The sequence below is a fragment of the Solanum pennellii genome, chromosome 7 (assembly GCF_001406875.1).
Source record: "Solanum pennellii chromosome 7, SPENNV200".
Taxonomy (NCBI): Eukaryota; Viridiplantae; Streptophyta; class Magnoliopsida; order Solanales; family Solanaceae; genus Solanum; species Solanum pennellii.
The window spans coordinates 61,835,678-61,851,605 of record NC_028643.1 but is presented as its reverse complement, the minus strand read 5'-3'; the positions used below and the strand labels follow the sequence as shown (position 1 = coordinate 61,851,605).

Below are 15,928 nucleotides of genomic sequence, written 5' to 3'. Positions count from 1 at the left end.
AGGGATGGTGAGAAACTAAGATTATAATTTGGGCGTATAGACTGTCCATTCGAAAATTGTTTGATTTATGATAGTGCGTGAGATCGTCTACACAAACACTTAGAGATCGTCCGTGTCGGTATATGAACCTCGCGAGTCCCCCATTGGCCATGAACTCTCAATGTATTTCTGAGGAGTATCATGTATATACGATTGAGAGAGTATTAGGTATTCTGAGGCATATCAGTTCATGGTGTCATATTACATTGCATCTCATGACATTCTTCATTCCTAATGATTATGTGTTTTTAGTGGTAGTTATGAAGTACTTGATATTTGATTACCTCTATTTGATGAAACTTGACTGGTAAGGGTAATATAGACTTGTATAATTAAAGAATTGATTTTTCTTATATAAACTCTCGTCACTACTTCTTTGTTGTCGGTCAATGAGATATACTAGGTACACGTGGTTTCATACTCATACTTCACTTGTTGTACTCTTTGTGGTGCAGATTCGATTTCGAGTGCGAGCACATTTTGTGGAGCACCTCCCTCCATCTTTTACTTATTCTGTTATTTTTGTATCTAGACAGGATATCCCTTATGTTGGATTTTTCTTTTTAGTTTCCGACTTGCGTCGTATTTTAGAAGCTCTTGTACTTATGACACCAATTCTTGGGTGGTAATTTTAGATTTCCGCATTTTGTAATTATAAAGAAATCGGTGTTGGATATTTTCACTTAGTGTTTACCTTTTACTCATTAGTTAGTTAAAATTGATATTATATGTTGGGTTGGCTTACCTATTGGTTGGGAACATATGTGACATCACAACTTGTGAATATGGGTCGTGACAATTTGGTATAAGAGCCCTAGGTTCATCGGTCTCACGAGTACAAGAGCAATGTATAGTAGAGTCTTACGGATCAGTATGATGACGTCCATACCTATCTTTTCGAGAGGCTATAGGACATTTAGGAAAAATATTTTCTTTCATTTGTTATCGTGCACACTTGACCTTGGTGAAATTTTAATTTTGATATCTTATTCTACCAGATGGCGAGGACTCGTACATCGGCAAGTGGTGGTAAGGAGTCTATTCCTGCGCCTGCTTGTGGGAGCACTATCCGAGGTAAAGTCTAGGGATGATCTCAAGGACGGGGTTAGGGACGTATTGCAACACCTATGGAAAGCCAAGTACTAATAGCTACCTAGGGCCGTGACAGGACTGTACCTCCTGATGCAGATGTTATTCATGGGGATGTGTAGGATCGTGTCAAGGGGATGGACTAGCTCAGGCTCCACCCAGTATTATTTCCACCTCAGTGCTTCAAGATACCTTGGCTCGTATTTTAGGACTCCTAGAAGGGATGACTAAGGCAGGAACTTTGCATGTCACTTCAGATGCCTCACAGACCCGTGTTGGAGGTCAGAATCCAGATTCGATAGTTGCTCCAGATTCTCAAACTCCCAAGACTCAGCCAGCTGCTGCTGTAGCTCCCTATTCGGATAGCATGAAATTTTCAGGTATTGTATCACACTCGGTGAACAGGCATTCCATGACCATTGATGAACAAAAGATGTTTGGGAGGTTCAAACTACTGAATCCTCCGATTTATACTGGTAACTTAACTGAGGACGCATATGAATTTATAGTTAGTTTTCATGAGTGGTTGCATAATCTTGGATTAGTGGAGTTTCATTGAGTTGTCTGGACAACGTTTCAGATGACTGGCTCTACCAAGCAGTGGTGGAGGGATTATATTAATAGTCGGCCAACTGGATCCCCTCCACTATCCTAGACTCAGTTTACTAAGGTATTTCTAGCCAAATTTGTTCCACGTAGTGAGAGGGAGCGTAACAAGGCCGAGTTTGAGGGTTTACGACAAAATGGTATGTCAGTCGTAGAGTGTGAGGGTAAATTTCATGCCTTGGCTACGCATGCTTCGATGATACTTGACAGAGAGGCTGAGAGAGTGAGAAGGTTTGTTCAGGGGCTGATTATTCCGATTCGTGTGGGAGTTTCTCAAGTTTCTACTTCCGGTATTCCATTCCAGAAGGTGGTAGATTTTGCTACAGAGTTGGAGATAATCTGACGAGAGGGATTTGAGCAGCGTGAGGGCAAGAGGACCAGTCATTCAGGTCATTATGGTAGTGCTCCACATAGGATTCAAGGTTACTTGGGGAGAAGTTATCACTCTCAGTCTAGCAGACCCACTCACGCGGCTTTACTAGCGTCTAAGGATGGTTACGCTAGACATAGTTCTTTGAGTTCGGTGCATACTTCACAGAGTTTATCTTCTACACCTGTAGGTCGTGGAAGACACTTGATCATTCAGGTTTCTCTCATCAGCTTACGTCTCGTAGGGGTTGTTTTGAGTGTGGGGATAGGGGCACTTTATGAGATACTGTCCTAGGAATAGGCATTGGGACTTACACCAGGGTTCTCATGCTTCGACTTTCAGGGCTGCACAACCTCCAGCTAGGGGAGGTGTACAGAGTGGCATATGTGGTTCTCATTCAGGTAGAGGCTATTCTTCTTCTATTCGAGGTGGTGCTCGTGGAGGTTTACAATCCGAGGGTGGTTGTTATTACTATTATGTTTTTCTGGGTAGGCTAGAGGCTGAGGCTGAGGCTTCAAGTGGTGTTATCACAGGTATTATTCCAGTTTGTCATCGACCAGCTACTGTATTATTTGATCCACACTCCACTTATTCTTATGTGTCCACATATTTTTCTCCGAGTCTAATTATATTATATGAGTCTCTTGATTTGCCGGTACATGTTTCTACTCTTGTCGGGGATTCTGTAGAGGTAGACTGGATGTGTGGATTATTGATATACCGTGGTTTCACGGTATTATTAATACTTTTTCCTTAAGTTTAGTGTGTCCAAAAGCCTTTTTGTGCTAATTTTTATATAAGTTTCTCCTTATTTGCAGGAAATCTGTCTATAGATAAATGCAGAGGTTTTTGAGCGAAGAAATGCAGAAGAGACCACCTACGGAGCTTGTGACGGTCCGTAGGTGGCAGCGTAGTGCAGCTGCTGAAGGAAGATGGGGAAGTCTGACCAAGTGTGGGGTTACGAAGTCCATGACGGTCCGTCGTGTCTATGACGGTGCGTCCTGCAGGTTCGTCATGAAGTTCAGAGAAGTAGTCCCAGTACCCATATTCCAAGAGTTTAAGTGTTTTGGAACGAAGACCCTCGACGGACCGTTGTGACTGTGACGATCCGTCATACTTGCCGTCCAGGGTAATGAAGAGAGCAGCAGAAGAAATTGCACAAGTATGGGACGACGGAGTCCATGACGGTCCGTCCTGACCACGACGATCCGTCGCGATGTCCGTCGACCCAGCCGCGTTTTGACAGATTTCCAGCAAATAGAGTCCTTGTTTAATTAGGTTTTTATTTTTCTATAAATAGTTCGAAAAACCTCGTTTTTGAGGTTAGACGCTGGATTATTACTTAGACGCTGGATTATTAGTTAGACTTTGGACCATTGTTAGACTTTGGAATATTGTGAGACTCTTGATTATTTTGTAGACTCTTTGAGAGATTATTGATTATCTTGAGACTTTTATCATTGATTGTTGGTGACTTTTGCTGATTAATCAAGTGAATTTTCGGATTTTACTCTTTCTCATTGAAGTAAGTTCATGAATTCTTATATCATATATTTGAATATTGTGATTATGACTATGGGTAACTAAACTCCATAACTAGGGNATTTAGAAATACATAACTTATCACTTTGCATGCAAGATACTAGGAAAGAATTGTTATAGTTAGACTTATCAAGTTATGAACCTGTGGGGAACACGTAAACCCTAGTTACTTTGATTAATTGATTAAACTCCAACTATTCGAAGCTGTTAGTTGTCTCCTTTTATTTCGCTAGTTATTTTCATTTATTTAGGAATAGAAACCCCCCTTTTATCATTTTTGCTTTTTAAGAAAGTAATTGACTGAACATTAGTAGTAATAAATTGAAGTTCAGTCTAAACTATTTTCCTCGTGGGAACGATCCCAACCTCACTAGTTGGGTTATTTAGTTGACACGACCGCTTTACTTCTTATTTGAGAAGTAAGTTTGAGCGTATCAATTATGTATTGTTACCTTGATGGAATATGACACTCATGCAGATTTAAAGGTTTTAGATATGGTAGATTTTATGCGATTCTTGGTATGGATTGGTTATCTCCTTATCACGCTATTTTAAATTTCCTTGCCAAGACAATTACTTTAGCTATGCCTAGAACTCCTATAATAGAATGGAGAGGTTCTCTTAGTCACCCTCCTAAGGGGGTGATATCATTTCTTAAGGCTTGTCAGTTGCTAGAGAGAGGATGTTTTGCTTACTTGGCACACATTCGAGATACTAGTGTTGAGACTCCTATGCTTGAGTCTATTCCGATGGTGAGTGAGTTTTTAAAGGTATTACAGACAAATTTACCAGGTCTGCCACCTGATTGTGATATTGATTTTTGTAATGATTTGGAACTGGGCATGTCCTCCTCCGACTGAATTGAAAGAGTTGAAAGAGCAGTTGCAGGAGGTACTGCGCAAGGGTTTCATAAGACCGAGTATATCTCCTTAGGCTACTCCAGTTTTATTTGTGAAGAAGAAAGATGGATCGATGCGTATTTGTATTGACTATTGTAGTTGAACGAGGTAACCGTTAGAAATAAATACCCAATGCCTCGTGTTGATGATTTATTTGATCAACAGCAGGGTGCTTCAGTTTTCTCCATGATTGACTTGAGATCTTGTTATCATCAGCTGAAGTTTAGGGCGGAGGATATCCCTAAGACAACTTTTCGAACACGTTATGACCATTACGAGTTTTTGGTGATGTCGTTCGGATTGACTAATGCCCCAACAACTTTTATGGACTTAATAAACGGAGTGTTCAGACCGTACCTTGGATTCTTTTGTTATTGTATTCATAGATGATATATTAATATACTGCTGTAGTATGGAGGAACACGAGCATCATTTGAGGATTGTTCTTCGGATTTTAAAGGATCAGAAACTTTATGCAAAGTTTTCAAAGTGTGAGTTTTGGCTTAGTTCGATAGCATTTTTGGGACATCTAGTTTCCAAGGAAGGTATTATGGTGGATCCTAAAAAGATTGAGGCAGTTCCAGATTGGGTCAGACCTACTTCAGTTATTGAGATTCAGAGTTTCTTAGGATTTGCAGGTTATTATCACTGAGTTTTAGAGGGTTCTCTTCCACTGCATCCCCATTAACTAGATTGACCCCAGAATGAGGTGACTTTCCTGTGGTTTGACGATTGTGAGGTTAGCTTTGAAAAGCTCAAGACTTTATTGAATACTGCTCTAATTTTGACCCTACCCGTGGAGGGAGATGGTTTTGTTGTATATTGTGATGCTTCTTGGATTGGTCTTGGTTGTGCATTGATGCATAAGGGAAAGGTGATAGCTTGTGCTTCGAGGCAGTCGAAGGTTCATGTGAAGAACTATCCTATTCATGATTTAGAGTTGGCGGCTGTTGTGTTTGCATTGAAATTTTGGAAGCATTATCTTTATGGTGTGCATAGTTAGGTGTTCACGGTTCACGTAGTCTCCAATATATATTCAATCAGAGGGATCTTAATTTGAGGCAGTTCAAATGGTTGAAGTTGATAAAAGACTACGACATTATTATTCTTTATCATCCAGGCAAGACAAATGTGGTAGCAGATACCTTGAGTCGAAAGGCAGTATATATGGGTAGTTTAGACATGATACAGGTTGGTGAGCGTCTTTTAGGTAGGGATGTCCAATACTTGGCCAATAGCTTTGTGAGACTTTATATTTCATAATCTGGTAGGATGTTGGCTTATATGGAGGCTAGGTCATCCTTGTTGGAGAAAATTTTAGTACAACAGTTTGATAATGGTGATTTATGTAAGATTAGAGACAAGGTGTTCAAAGCGAAGCCAAGGCTGCAATTCTTGATAGTGAGGGAGTTTTAAGGAATAAAGGTCGTATTCCGTGTTCCTCGGACCGGTGAATTGACTAAATAAATTATGGAAGAGGCCCATAGTTCGAGGTACTCTATTCATCGGGGTATAATAAGATGTATCGTGTCACATCCGGGGAGCACCCTCTAGACGTGACCGGTGTCGTCGTCCTGTTTGAGGACTAAGACTAGCCTCTTAGCTTACGTCATTACATTCATAGGTTAAAATGCGAAAATTTTAAAAACTTTTCATTACTTCTATATTGAGGTTTACATAGACCTCTACATACATATAATACTTATATCGAGTGTACATAGACCCTTCGAATAGGAAGATTACTTAGTCCTCAACTTTTATTGCACAAAGATATATGAAATATAACATAGTCTCAAAAGAATGTCTCATCTCATAACTATCAAGCAAGAGTATAATAATTTGGGCCTAGCCCATACATCAATAAAACAAGACCACATATAGGTCATACAATGTTTAGTGCTCAAATTAAAAGGACAGAACATAAGAGTCTTAAAACTAAAACAACTCCATAATCTTGATAGTGGCATTGCCCTCGGAAAGTGAGGACCTACCCATCTTGGATGAATGAGAGTTCCAAGTCTTCCTTTAAAGTCGTCTTAAAAGTCCTTCAACGACCGGAACCTAAAATATTGGGGAAAAAGGGAGAAATGGGGTTAGTACACCACTTGTACTAAGTATGAGACTATGTGCACACATATCATGAAATCATGCTAAGAAAAGGGACATTTCATTAAAGTATGCAATTTCCTTTGAAAATCTTTATGCACATTCAATAAGACCATACCAATCAGTAAGACATATTCATTGAATCCAAAGAATGTACATCACAAGATCAGCAATATCAAGTCTAATCAAGTTAACATTCATATCATATAATTGAACACATAGTCAAAATAACTCTATCATCAAGTTATAATAGCAACAAGCATGGATAAGAGTACATTTCAGTCATAACCAAAGAAAGACCATTATTTATGACCCTCTTTAAGTCCACTTGTGCAATGACTAAGCAAAGCCCCATAACCTTACTTAATCAAGTATACCTAGCAAGAACCATAACCAATGTCCAACTTCACATAACATAACATTAAAAGTACATAATATCATACTTTAGCAATAGAGACCAAATACATGTTCATAAGAGTAATCAAAATCACATAGTATCATTAACATGTAAGATCATCATATACATATCATTTACATTCATAAGAATATACATACATAAGAACATCCTCCTAAGGTTTCCCTCAAGGCAAACTAGTGCAAGGCATAGGTAGAGTCCCATACCCCTACCTAAGCTAAGTCAAACCTCTCAAGTCACCCTAGTTGGTTTGTACTTCATTACTTCCTTTTAGTTTAGGAACATTTGCCTTAAACGACACAGAACATAAGAGCTATGTGTGGAATTTGGTGTTGTAAACCTTAAACCGATGGAAGGTGGTCTACAGGCCGAAGTAAAACCAAATATAAATGTAGCTTTCTAGGTGGATCCACTAGCTAGTCTTCCTATAAGGGCAACATAGTTCAAGAACTAAGAGATAGGTACAACCTCTCTACATGCCACTTGGAAATTAGAGTCTCATATCATGGGAATACATAAGATGAGTATCCCTCATAGGGGAGTCTAACACCTCATGTGGATTTATAGGGTGAATCTTCTTCTATGGGAAGTCAACACCTCCCATTGTCAAGTTCACTCGGTGCTAAACTAAGTCACTTTTTGAAATATCTTTAATACCTTTATTAATCATCATAGATTAATATAGGTCATAGGGTCTATCCCTTGTATAATCATCATCATCATAGCTCAATAAGAATTGCATGAGTTGATCCTTTCATTACAATTCATACATGTGAGGTTAGCACATTTACACAATCACATCATATTAAGGCACATTGGTAAATCATCACCATCCTTATAATATTTACATATTAGCCAACACCTCACAACCATAGTCAAGACATTTAAATTCAACATCATACCAACCCTATCAATCCTAATACAAGGAATACTTCAACACAACATCATCACTTAACCACAAGTAACCATAATTGAAGTAATGAATAGGGATCACAAGACTTACCAAGTCTCCTTCATAATCCATCATCAAGGTCATACCATCAACCCATTTATTCAACGCAATAAGGGTGTAATATCATCTCACAACAATAACCAACATAATAACGAGGCTAATTGAATCACTACATCACAATCCATTACTAGTTCATACCTTAAGATAAGAGACTTAGGTAAAGTCATAATCTAGATCAATTACTTAAGAACTAGAATAGTAGGACTATAATTAACCCTAATCTACTCATAATTGATACAATAACATCATCTAGTAGTAATTCAACCAATAACCAATTCAATTGAACCAACATTACATAATTCATATCAAGATCATAACCTAAGGTTAGGGGAAATAGGTCATCTTGTACAAACTAGACCAACCCATCAAGATACAACACAATTGATTTAAAATACATGTTAATATATTCATAATATCCAAATGAAATTACAAAAAAATTAATATATAACATCAATTTCGTATTGGATGAAAACCCAACTTTTGAAATCAATTTGATGGAATCCTTTGAGGAAAGAGGTTTCAAAGGTGAAAGGAATCCCATACCTTACTAATTGATGAAGATTTATGGAGAAATTCTATACTTTGCATCCCTTGAACCCACCCCTAGCTTGGTCTTGAATGGAATTCTTCAACTAGAGAGAGAAAGAAGAGGGAAGGAAAAGAGTTTGGGTTTTGGAATTTATGAGAGCTTAGGTTAGTCTAATTAGCTTAGGGGCTTTATATAGAAGGTTAACTAACTTAATTAGACCCCCCTAATCCCTAATTAACCTCCTAACTAAGCCAACTAATTAAATGAATTAATTCAAAATGTGCAGCAAAACACAGACCTCACACACGACATCACGATCGACGGATCGTGTGTCCATCGACGACCACTGTTCCCTTCCTTGCTGCACATCCGTCGATGAGTTCAGAGACTATGAAAAACAGGCCCTTCAAGAATTTTACTAAGTGTCCATTGATGAGGCAATCAACGCCCCTTCAATGGGACCACGAGCCGTCTATGACATTCGTTGGTGACACTGTCCCTTAACAACTTTTGGTCACTTTTGCAAGGGTCCTCCTCAAGGGCCCTTGGTTGGTCCTTGGGGAGTCGTGCCCAGACGTTTCGACTATGAATCAACGCTAATATATGTTAAACACCCTTCCACCAATTTTCATCATTTTCCGACTCCTAAAAGCTAGTCAAATAGGCTAAGGCACGCTAGCACCTCGTTGAACTAGTTTCCAGACGTCATGGATGTTCTTTGACGTTTTGACTTCTAAACTTCCTAAATGACTTATATACATTAAAATTGACCTTAAAACAGTGTCTAAACCTCTTAACACTATGTTAGGCTCTTGAAAACTTCTTAGATTTTTGAAGTTTTACATTATCCCCCCCTTAGGAACATTCTTCCGCGAATGACACTATAATCTCTTGAAAGGAAGGAATAGACTCAAGATTACCAGCCCAACCAATCAACAATACATACAACATGAGTTACAACTTAAATCATGACATTTACACATAGCAATTCAAAACTTCAGTTACCACACATAAGGCTCAACATCACATTATGAGGAATTTCCTTCTCACAACAACAAGTGCTCAACATATCATATATGAGTCAATTATGCCAAAAATTAACTTAACAACATGCTACATATCATTTCATAAAGACTCACCATATCAAAATGCACAACATAACTCAAAACAAGCTAAAGAGCAACCTTTTAAAGTCAAAGTACATTTCACTGTAACTTTACTGTAATGACATCCAAAAATGCACATTTTTGCAAAACATCACTAAAAATCAAGCAACTTCAATTTTTAGTCATTATTTTAATTATTAATAGGAATAAATAACCTTACTTATCAAATAAATAAGTGTAACGGGACTTCATGTCGGCCTCGGCCTTCCATGTTGAACCCTCAACTAGGTGATTCTTCTATAACACCTCTACGGAAGCTACCTCCTAGTTCCTTAACTTCTTTACTTGCCTATCAAGGATTTGAACCGGAACCTCATCATAGGAGAGGTTATCCTTCACACCAAGACCCTCAATAGGAAGAATAGACTCGGGATCACCGATACACTTCTTAAGCATAGAAACATGGAACACCGGATGACCGAAGCCAATTCATTACGCAACCTCAACTCATAATCAAGTTTACCAACTCTTTGCAAGATTTTATAGGGACCCACATAATGAGGACTCAACTTCCCTTTCTTTTCAAATCTAACCACCCCTTTCATAGGCGAAATCTCAAATACACTTTATCACCTTCTTCAAACTCTAATTTCCTTCTCCTATGATCGCCATAAGACTTTTGCCGACTATAGGTTGTTTGCAACCGGTTCCTTATGATATGAACCTTCTCCAAAGTCTTCTAAATCAAATCGGGCCCAAAAGTGAAGACTCACCCACTTCAAGCCACCCAATAAGAGACTTACACCTCCTACCATACAAGGCTTCATAAGTAGCCATGAATATGGATGAATGGTAACTATTGTTGTAAGCAAACACCACCAAAGAAAAATTATTATCCCAATTTCTGTTGAAATCAATGATACAATCTCTAAGCATATCCTCAAGGGTTTGAATAGTACGCTCCGCTTGACCATCCGTTTGGGGATGACAAGCGGTGCTTAACTTCACCGTGGTATCCAACCCTTGTTGAAATAATCTCCAAAACCTAGATGTGAATTGTGAACCCCTATCTGATATGATGGATAACGGAATACCATGGATACACACAATATCATCTATGAATATCCTTGCATAATCCTCCGCCGAATAAGTAGACTTGATGGGAATAAATTGGGAAGATTTGGTCAACCTATCCACAATCACCCATATAGAGTCATATTGCTTTTGTGTCCGAGGCAAACCTACCACAAAATCCATATTGATGTCTTCCCACTTCTAAGTAGGAGTTTGAATTTCTTGAAGTAAACCACCCGACTTTTGGTGTTCGTCTTTCACTTGTTGGCAATTTGGACACTTAGCAACAAATTTCACTATTTCCTTTTTCAAACTTTCCCACCAAAACACTTTCCTATGGTCATGATACATCTTCGTAGAACCCGGATGAATGGAGTAATGGACCCATGAGCTTCCTCAATAATCTAAATCCTTAAACCATCTACATTGGGAACAACCTCCCTTGGTACCTCAATACACCATTTCCCCCCCCCCCAAGGAGAATGACTCATTAATCTTACCTAGAATCGATTCCTTCAACTCCATCAATGTTTGATCAAGGTGTTGTTCGGACTTCACCTCAACCACCAATGATGACTCGGAGTTATGATGGACCATAAAACCACCATTCAGAGAATGTTCCAACCTTACACCTAATCTATCCAACCTATGAACATCTTTCACTAGGTCTTTCTTGGCTTCCTCTACATGAGACACACTACCCATGGTCATACGACTTAGAGCATTCGCAACCACATTTGCCTTATCGGGGTGATAGAGAACACTCATGTCGTAATCTTTCAACAATTTAAACCACCGTCTTTGTCGGAGATTAAATTCTTTTTGAGTAAACACATATTGGAGACTCTTGTGGTCGGTATAAACATCTAAATAAACACCATATAAGTAATGCCTCCATATTCTCAAGGCAAATACCACGACCGCTAACTCAAGATCATTAGTTGGATAGTTTCTCTCATGCACCTTAAGTTGTCTAGAGGCATAGGCTACTACCTTCCAATGTTGCATAAGCAAACACCCCAAATCCACTCGAGATGCATCACAATATACAACGAAACCCTTGGTACCTTCCGGTAAAGTCAACACGAGAGTGAAAGTAAGCTTATCTTTTATGATTTGGAAGCTTCTCTCACATGCCTCCGATCACTCAAATTTCTTACTCTTTTGGGTCAAAGTTGTCAAAGGAGATGCAATAGACGCAAAATCATACACAAACCTCCGATAATAACCCGCTAGACCAAAGAAACTCTTAATGTAGGTTGGAGTCAATGGTCAAGGCCAATTCTTAACGGCCTCGATTTTCCTTGAATTAACCCCAACTCCATCATTAGAGATAATATGACCAAGAAATGCCACCGACCTCAAACAAAACTCACATTTTCTATACCTGGCAAATAATTGGTTTTCTTTAAGCACTTGTAACAGCACCCTCAATGGTCCATATGATCACCTTAATTTTTTGAATATACCAAGATGTCATCAATGAAGACAATGAAAAATGAATCTAGGTAACTTCGAAACACCCTATTCATGAGATCCATAAATGCCGTCGGGACATTTGTGAGACCAAATGAAATTACTAAGAACTCATAATGACCATATCTAGTCCGAAATACCATCTTTGGTATATCCTCACCTCTCACCCTAAGTTGGTGATACCCTGATCTCAAGTCAATCTTAGAAAAATAGCTTGCCCTTTAGAGTTTATCAAGCAAGTCCTCAATCCGAGGAAGAGGATACTTGTTGTTGATAGTGACTTTATTGAGTTGGTGATAATCAATGAACATTCTAATAGAACCATCCTTCTTCTTCAAAACAAAACTGGAGCACCCCATGGAGAAATACTAGGTCTAATAAAGCCTTTGTCTGGTAAATCCTTGAGTTGAAGCTTCAACTCTTTCAATTCGCCCGGAACCATCCGATAAGGAGGAATTGAAATGAGATTTGTATCCGGTAACAAGTCGATACCAATACCAATTTCTCGTTCGGAAGGAACACCGAGAAGATCTTTAGGAAAGACCTTCGGAAATTCTCTCACTATGGGGACCGACTCAATGGGAGGAATTTCGGAGTCTAAATCTTGGACATATACTATATGGTATAAACACCCTTTAGAGTTCATATTACAAGCTTTCAAACAAGAAATGATACGACCTCTAGGAATAGAATTTCCCCTCTTTCAATCTAAAATGGGATTATTTGGAAAGTTAAACTTTACCACCCTTGTTTTACAATCTATAGAGGCAAAGCAAGAACGCAACCAGTCCATACCCAATATTACATCGAAACCAAACATATCAAGTTACACCAGCTCAACATAAGTAACTTTATTGCGCAACATTATAGGACAATCTCTATATAACCTTTTTGCAACAATCGATTCACCTACCAGGGTAGAAACCATAAAAATTTCAATCAAGATATCGGGCAATTCAAACAATAACCAGTTCAGTTGAACCAACATTACATAATTAATTATCAAGATCATAACCTAGGGTCAAGGGGAATAGTTCATCTTCTACAAACTAGACCAATCCATCAAGATACAACACAATTGAGTTAAAATACATGTTAATCTATTCATAATATACAAAAGAAATTACAAACAAAGTAATTCATAACATTAATTTCGTATTAGATGAAAACCCACTTAAAAACCCAACTTTTGAAATCAATTCAATGAAACCTTTTGAGGAAAGAGGTATCTAAGGTGAAAGGAATCCCATACCTTACTAATTGATGAATAATTGTGTAGAAATTCGACCCTTTTAAGCTTTGAACCCACCCCTAGCTTGGTCTTCAATGGAGTTCTTCAACTAGAGAGAGAAAGAAGAGAGAAGGAGAGAGTTGGGTTTTGGAATTTATGAGAGCTTATGTTAGTCTAATTACCTTAGGGGCATTATATAGGTGGTTAACTAACTTAATTAGACATCAAATAAATCCTAATTAACTTCCTAACTAAGCCAACTAATTAAATGAATTAATCCAAAACGTGCATCAAAACACATACCTCACAAAAGACACCTTGATCGACGGATCATGTGTCCATCGACGACCACTATTCCCTTCCGTGCTGCATATCCGTTGATGCGTTCAGAGACTTTGCAAAACAGGCCCTTCAAGAATTTGGCTAAGTGTCCATCGACTAAGGCAATCGACGCCTCGTCGATTGGACCACGAGCCGTCTGTGGCATCCAATGGTGACACTGTCCCTTGATAACTTTTGGTCACTTTGCAAGGGTCCTCTTCAAGGGCACTTGGTTGGTACTTGGGGATTTGTTCTCAGATGTTTCGACTAAGAATCAACTCTAATACATTTTATACACCCTTCCACCAATTTTCATCATTTTCCGACTCGTAAAAGCTGGTTAAATAGGCTAAGGCACGCTAGCACCTCGTTGAACTAGTTTTCGGACGTCATGGGTGTTCTTTGATGTTTTGACTTATAAAATTCCTAAATTACTTATATACATTAAAATTGGCCTTAAAATAGTGTCTAAACCTCTTAACACTTATGTTAGACTCTAGAAAACCTTTTAAATTTTTTAAGTGTTACATATGATGACTTGAAGTAACATTATTGGTGGTGTCGTATGAAAAGGAACATAGTAGATTTTGTATTTCGGTGTTTGAGTTGTCAGCAAGTGAAGTATGAACACCAAAAGCCTAGAAGTGTGACTTAGAGAATGCTATATCTGAGTGGAAGTGAGAGCTTATTGCTATAGACTTTGTGGTAGGGTTTCCATGTATATTGGATAAGTTTGATGCTATATGGGTCATTATGAATCGATAGACCAAGTCTTTACACTTTAGCCAGTTCATACTACCTATAATTCAAAGAAGTTAGCCAAAATATATATTTGAGTTGGGCACTCGGGTAGATCTTAGTAGAACCTTTCACCCTTAGACTGACGGTTAGTCTGAACAAACTATTTAGGTTCTTGAGGACATGTTGTGGTAGTGTGTGATCGAGTTTGGTGGTCAGTGGGATTAATTCTTACCATTGGAGGAGTTTGCTTACAACAATAGTTACCATTCAAGTATTGAGATGGAAACATTTAAGGATTTTTATGGTAGGAAATGTGATCTCTAATTTGTCGGTTTGATGCATTTAAGGTTATACCGTGGGGTACATATTTGCTGAGGGAGTCCTTGGACAAGGTCAAATTGATCCAAGATAGACTTCTCATGGATTAGAGGAGGCAAAAGAGTTATGCGGATCGAAAGGTTTGTGATTTGGAGTTTATGGTTGGAAAGAGGGTACTATTGAAGGTTTCACCCATGAAGGGTGTGATGAGATTTGGGAAGAAGGAAAAGTTGAGCCCAAGTTATATTTGTCCTTTTGAGATTGTGGAGTGTATTAGTGATGTGGTGTATCAGTTGGCTTTTCCACCTTGTTTGTCGGATGTTCATCCCGTATTTCAAATTTGATGTTGAAAAAGTATCATCAGGGTGGTGCTCATGTGATTCAATGGTATTCACTGTTACTCGATCAGAATATGACTTTTGAGGAGGAGTCGGTAACCATTTTGGATAGACAAATTTGGAAGTTAAGGTCCAAAGAGATTGCTTCAGTAAAGGTGTAATGGAAGTATCGTCCAGTAGAGGCATGGGACCGAGTCAGACATGAGGAGTAGATATCCTCAACTTTTTTAGCATTCAGGTGAGTTCTTTTTTTTTTCCGTTTGAGGACGAACATTTGTTTAAGTGGTAGGTGTTGTAACGATTCGGTAGGTAGTTTTGAGAATTAAGACTGTTCTGACTCTTCTCGTAAAATTTAAATGAGGATCTTTAAACTATTCAGTAACTATGAGTTTTTAGTTGATAAAATTTTTATTAGATAATTAGTATAGTTAATAGTTAGTGGACCAAACCCATAATTCATTTAATACCATTTTATATTCGCCCATGAATTAAAATAAGTTAGAAGGTTTAAAATTGTATTGTTATATCATATATAGTAGAAAACAAAAATAGGAATAGTTGATCAGCACGCCGCGTCTGAGAAGAAACCCTTGTTCAGGTAAAGCGATACAATCTCTCTCTAGATTTTAAAATTTGAGTTGATTACTTTTGAAATATATATTACGGTGACTTGATTTGTAGTCATTTTATATTATTGAGGCGAGCCGAGGGTAGTA

The 15,928-nt window shown here is 38.3% G+C and overlaps 1 long non-coding RNA gene across 1 annotated transcript; it reads right to left on the bottom strand.

The window, feature by feature from the left end:
* Positions 1–6,355: 6,355 nt before the first annotated feature.
* On the bottom strand, positions 6,356–15,616 carry LOC114077954. The gene is made up of 3 exons (XR_003579338.1): positions 13,798–15,616; positions 13,516–13,603; positions 6,356–6,606 (listed from the first exon to the last, which is right to left on the bottom strand). It is a non-coding gene; the product is annotated as an uncharacterized LOC114077954 (long non-coding RNA).
* Positions 15,617–15,928: the final 312 nt, after the last annotated feature.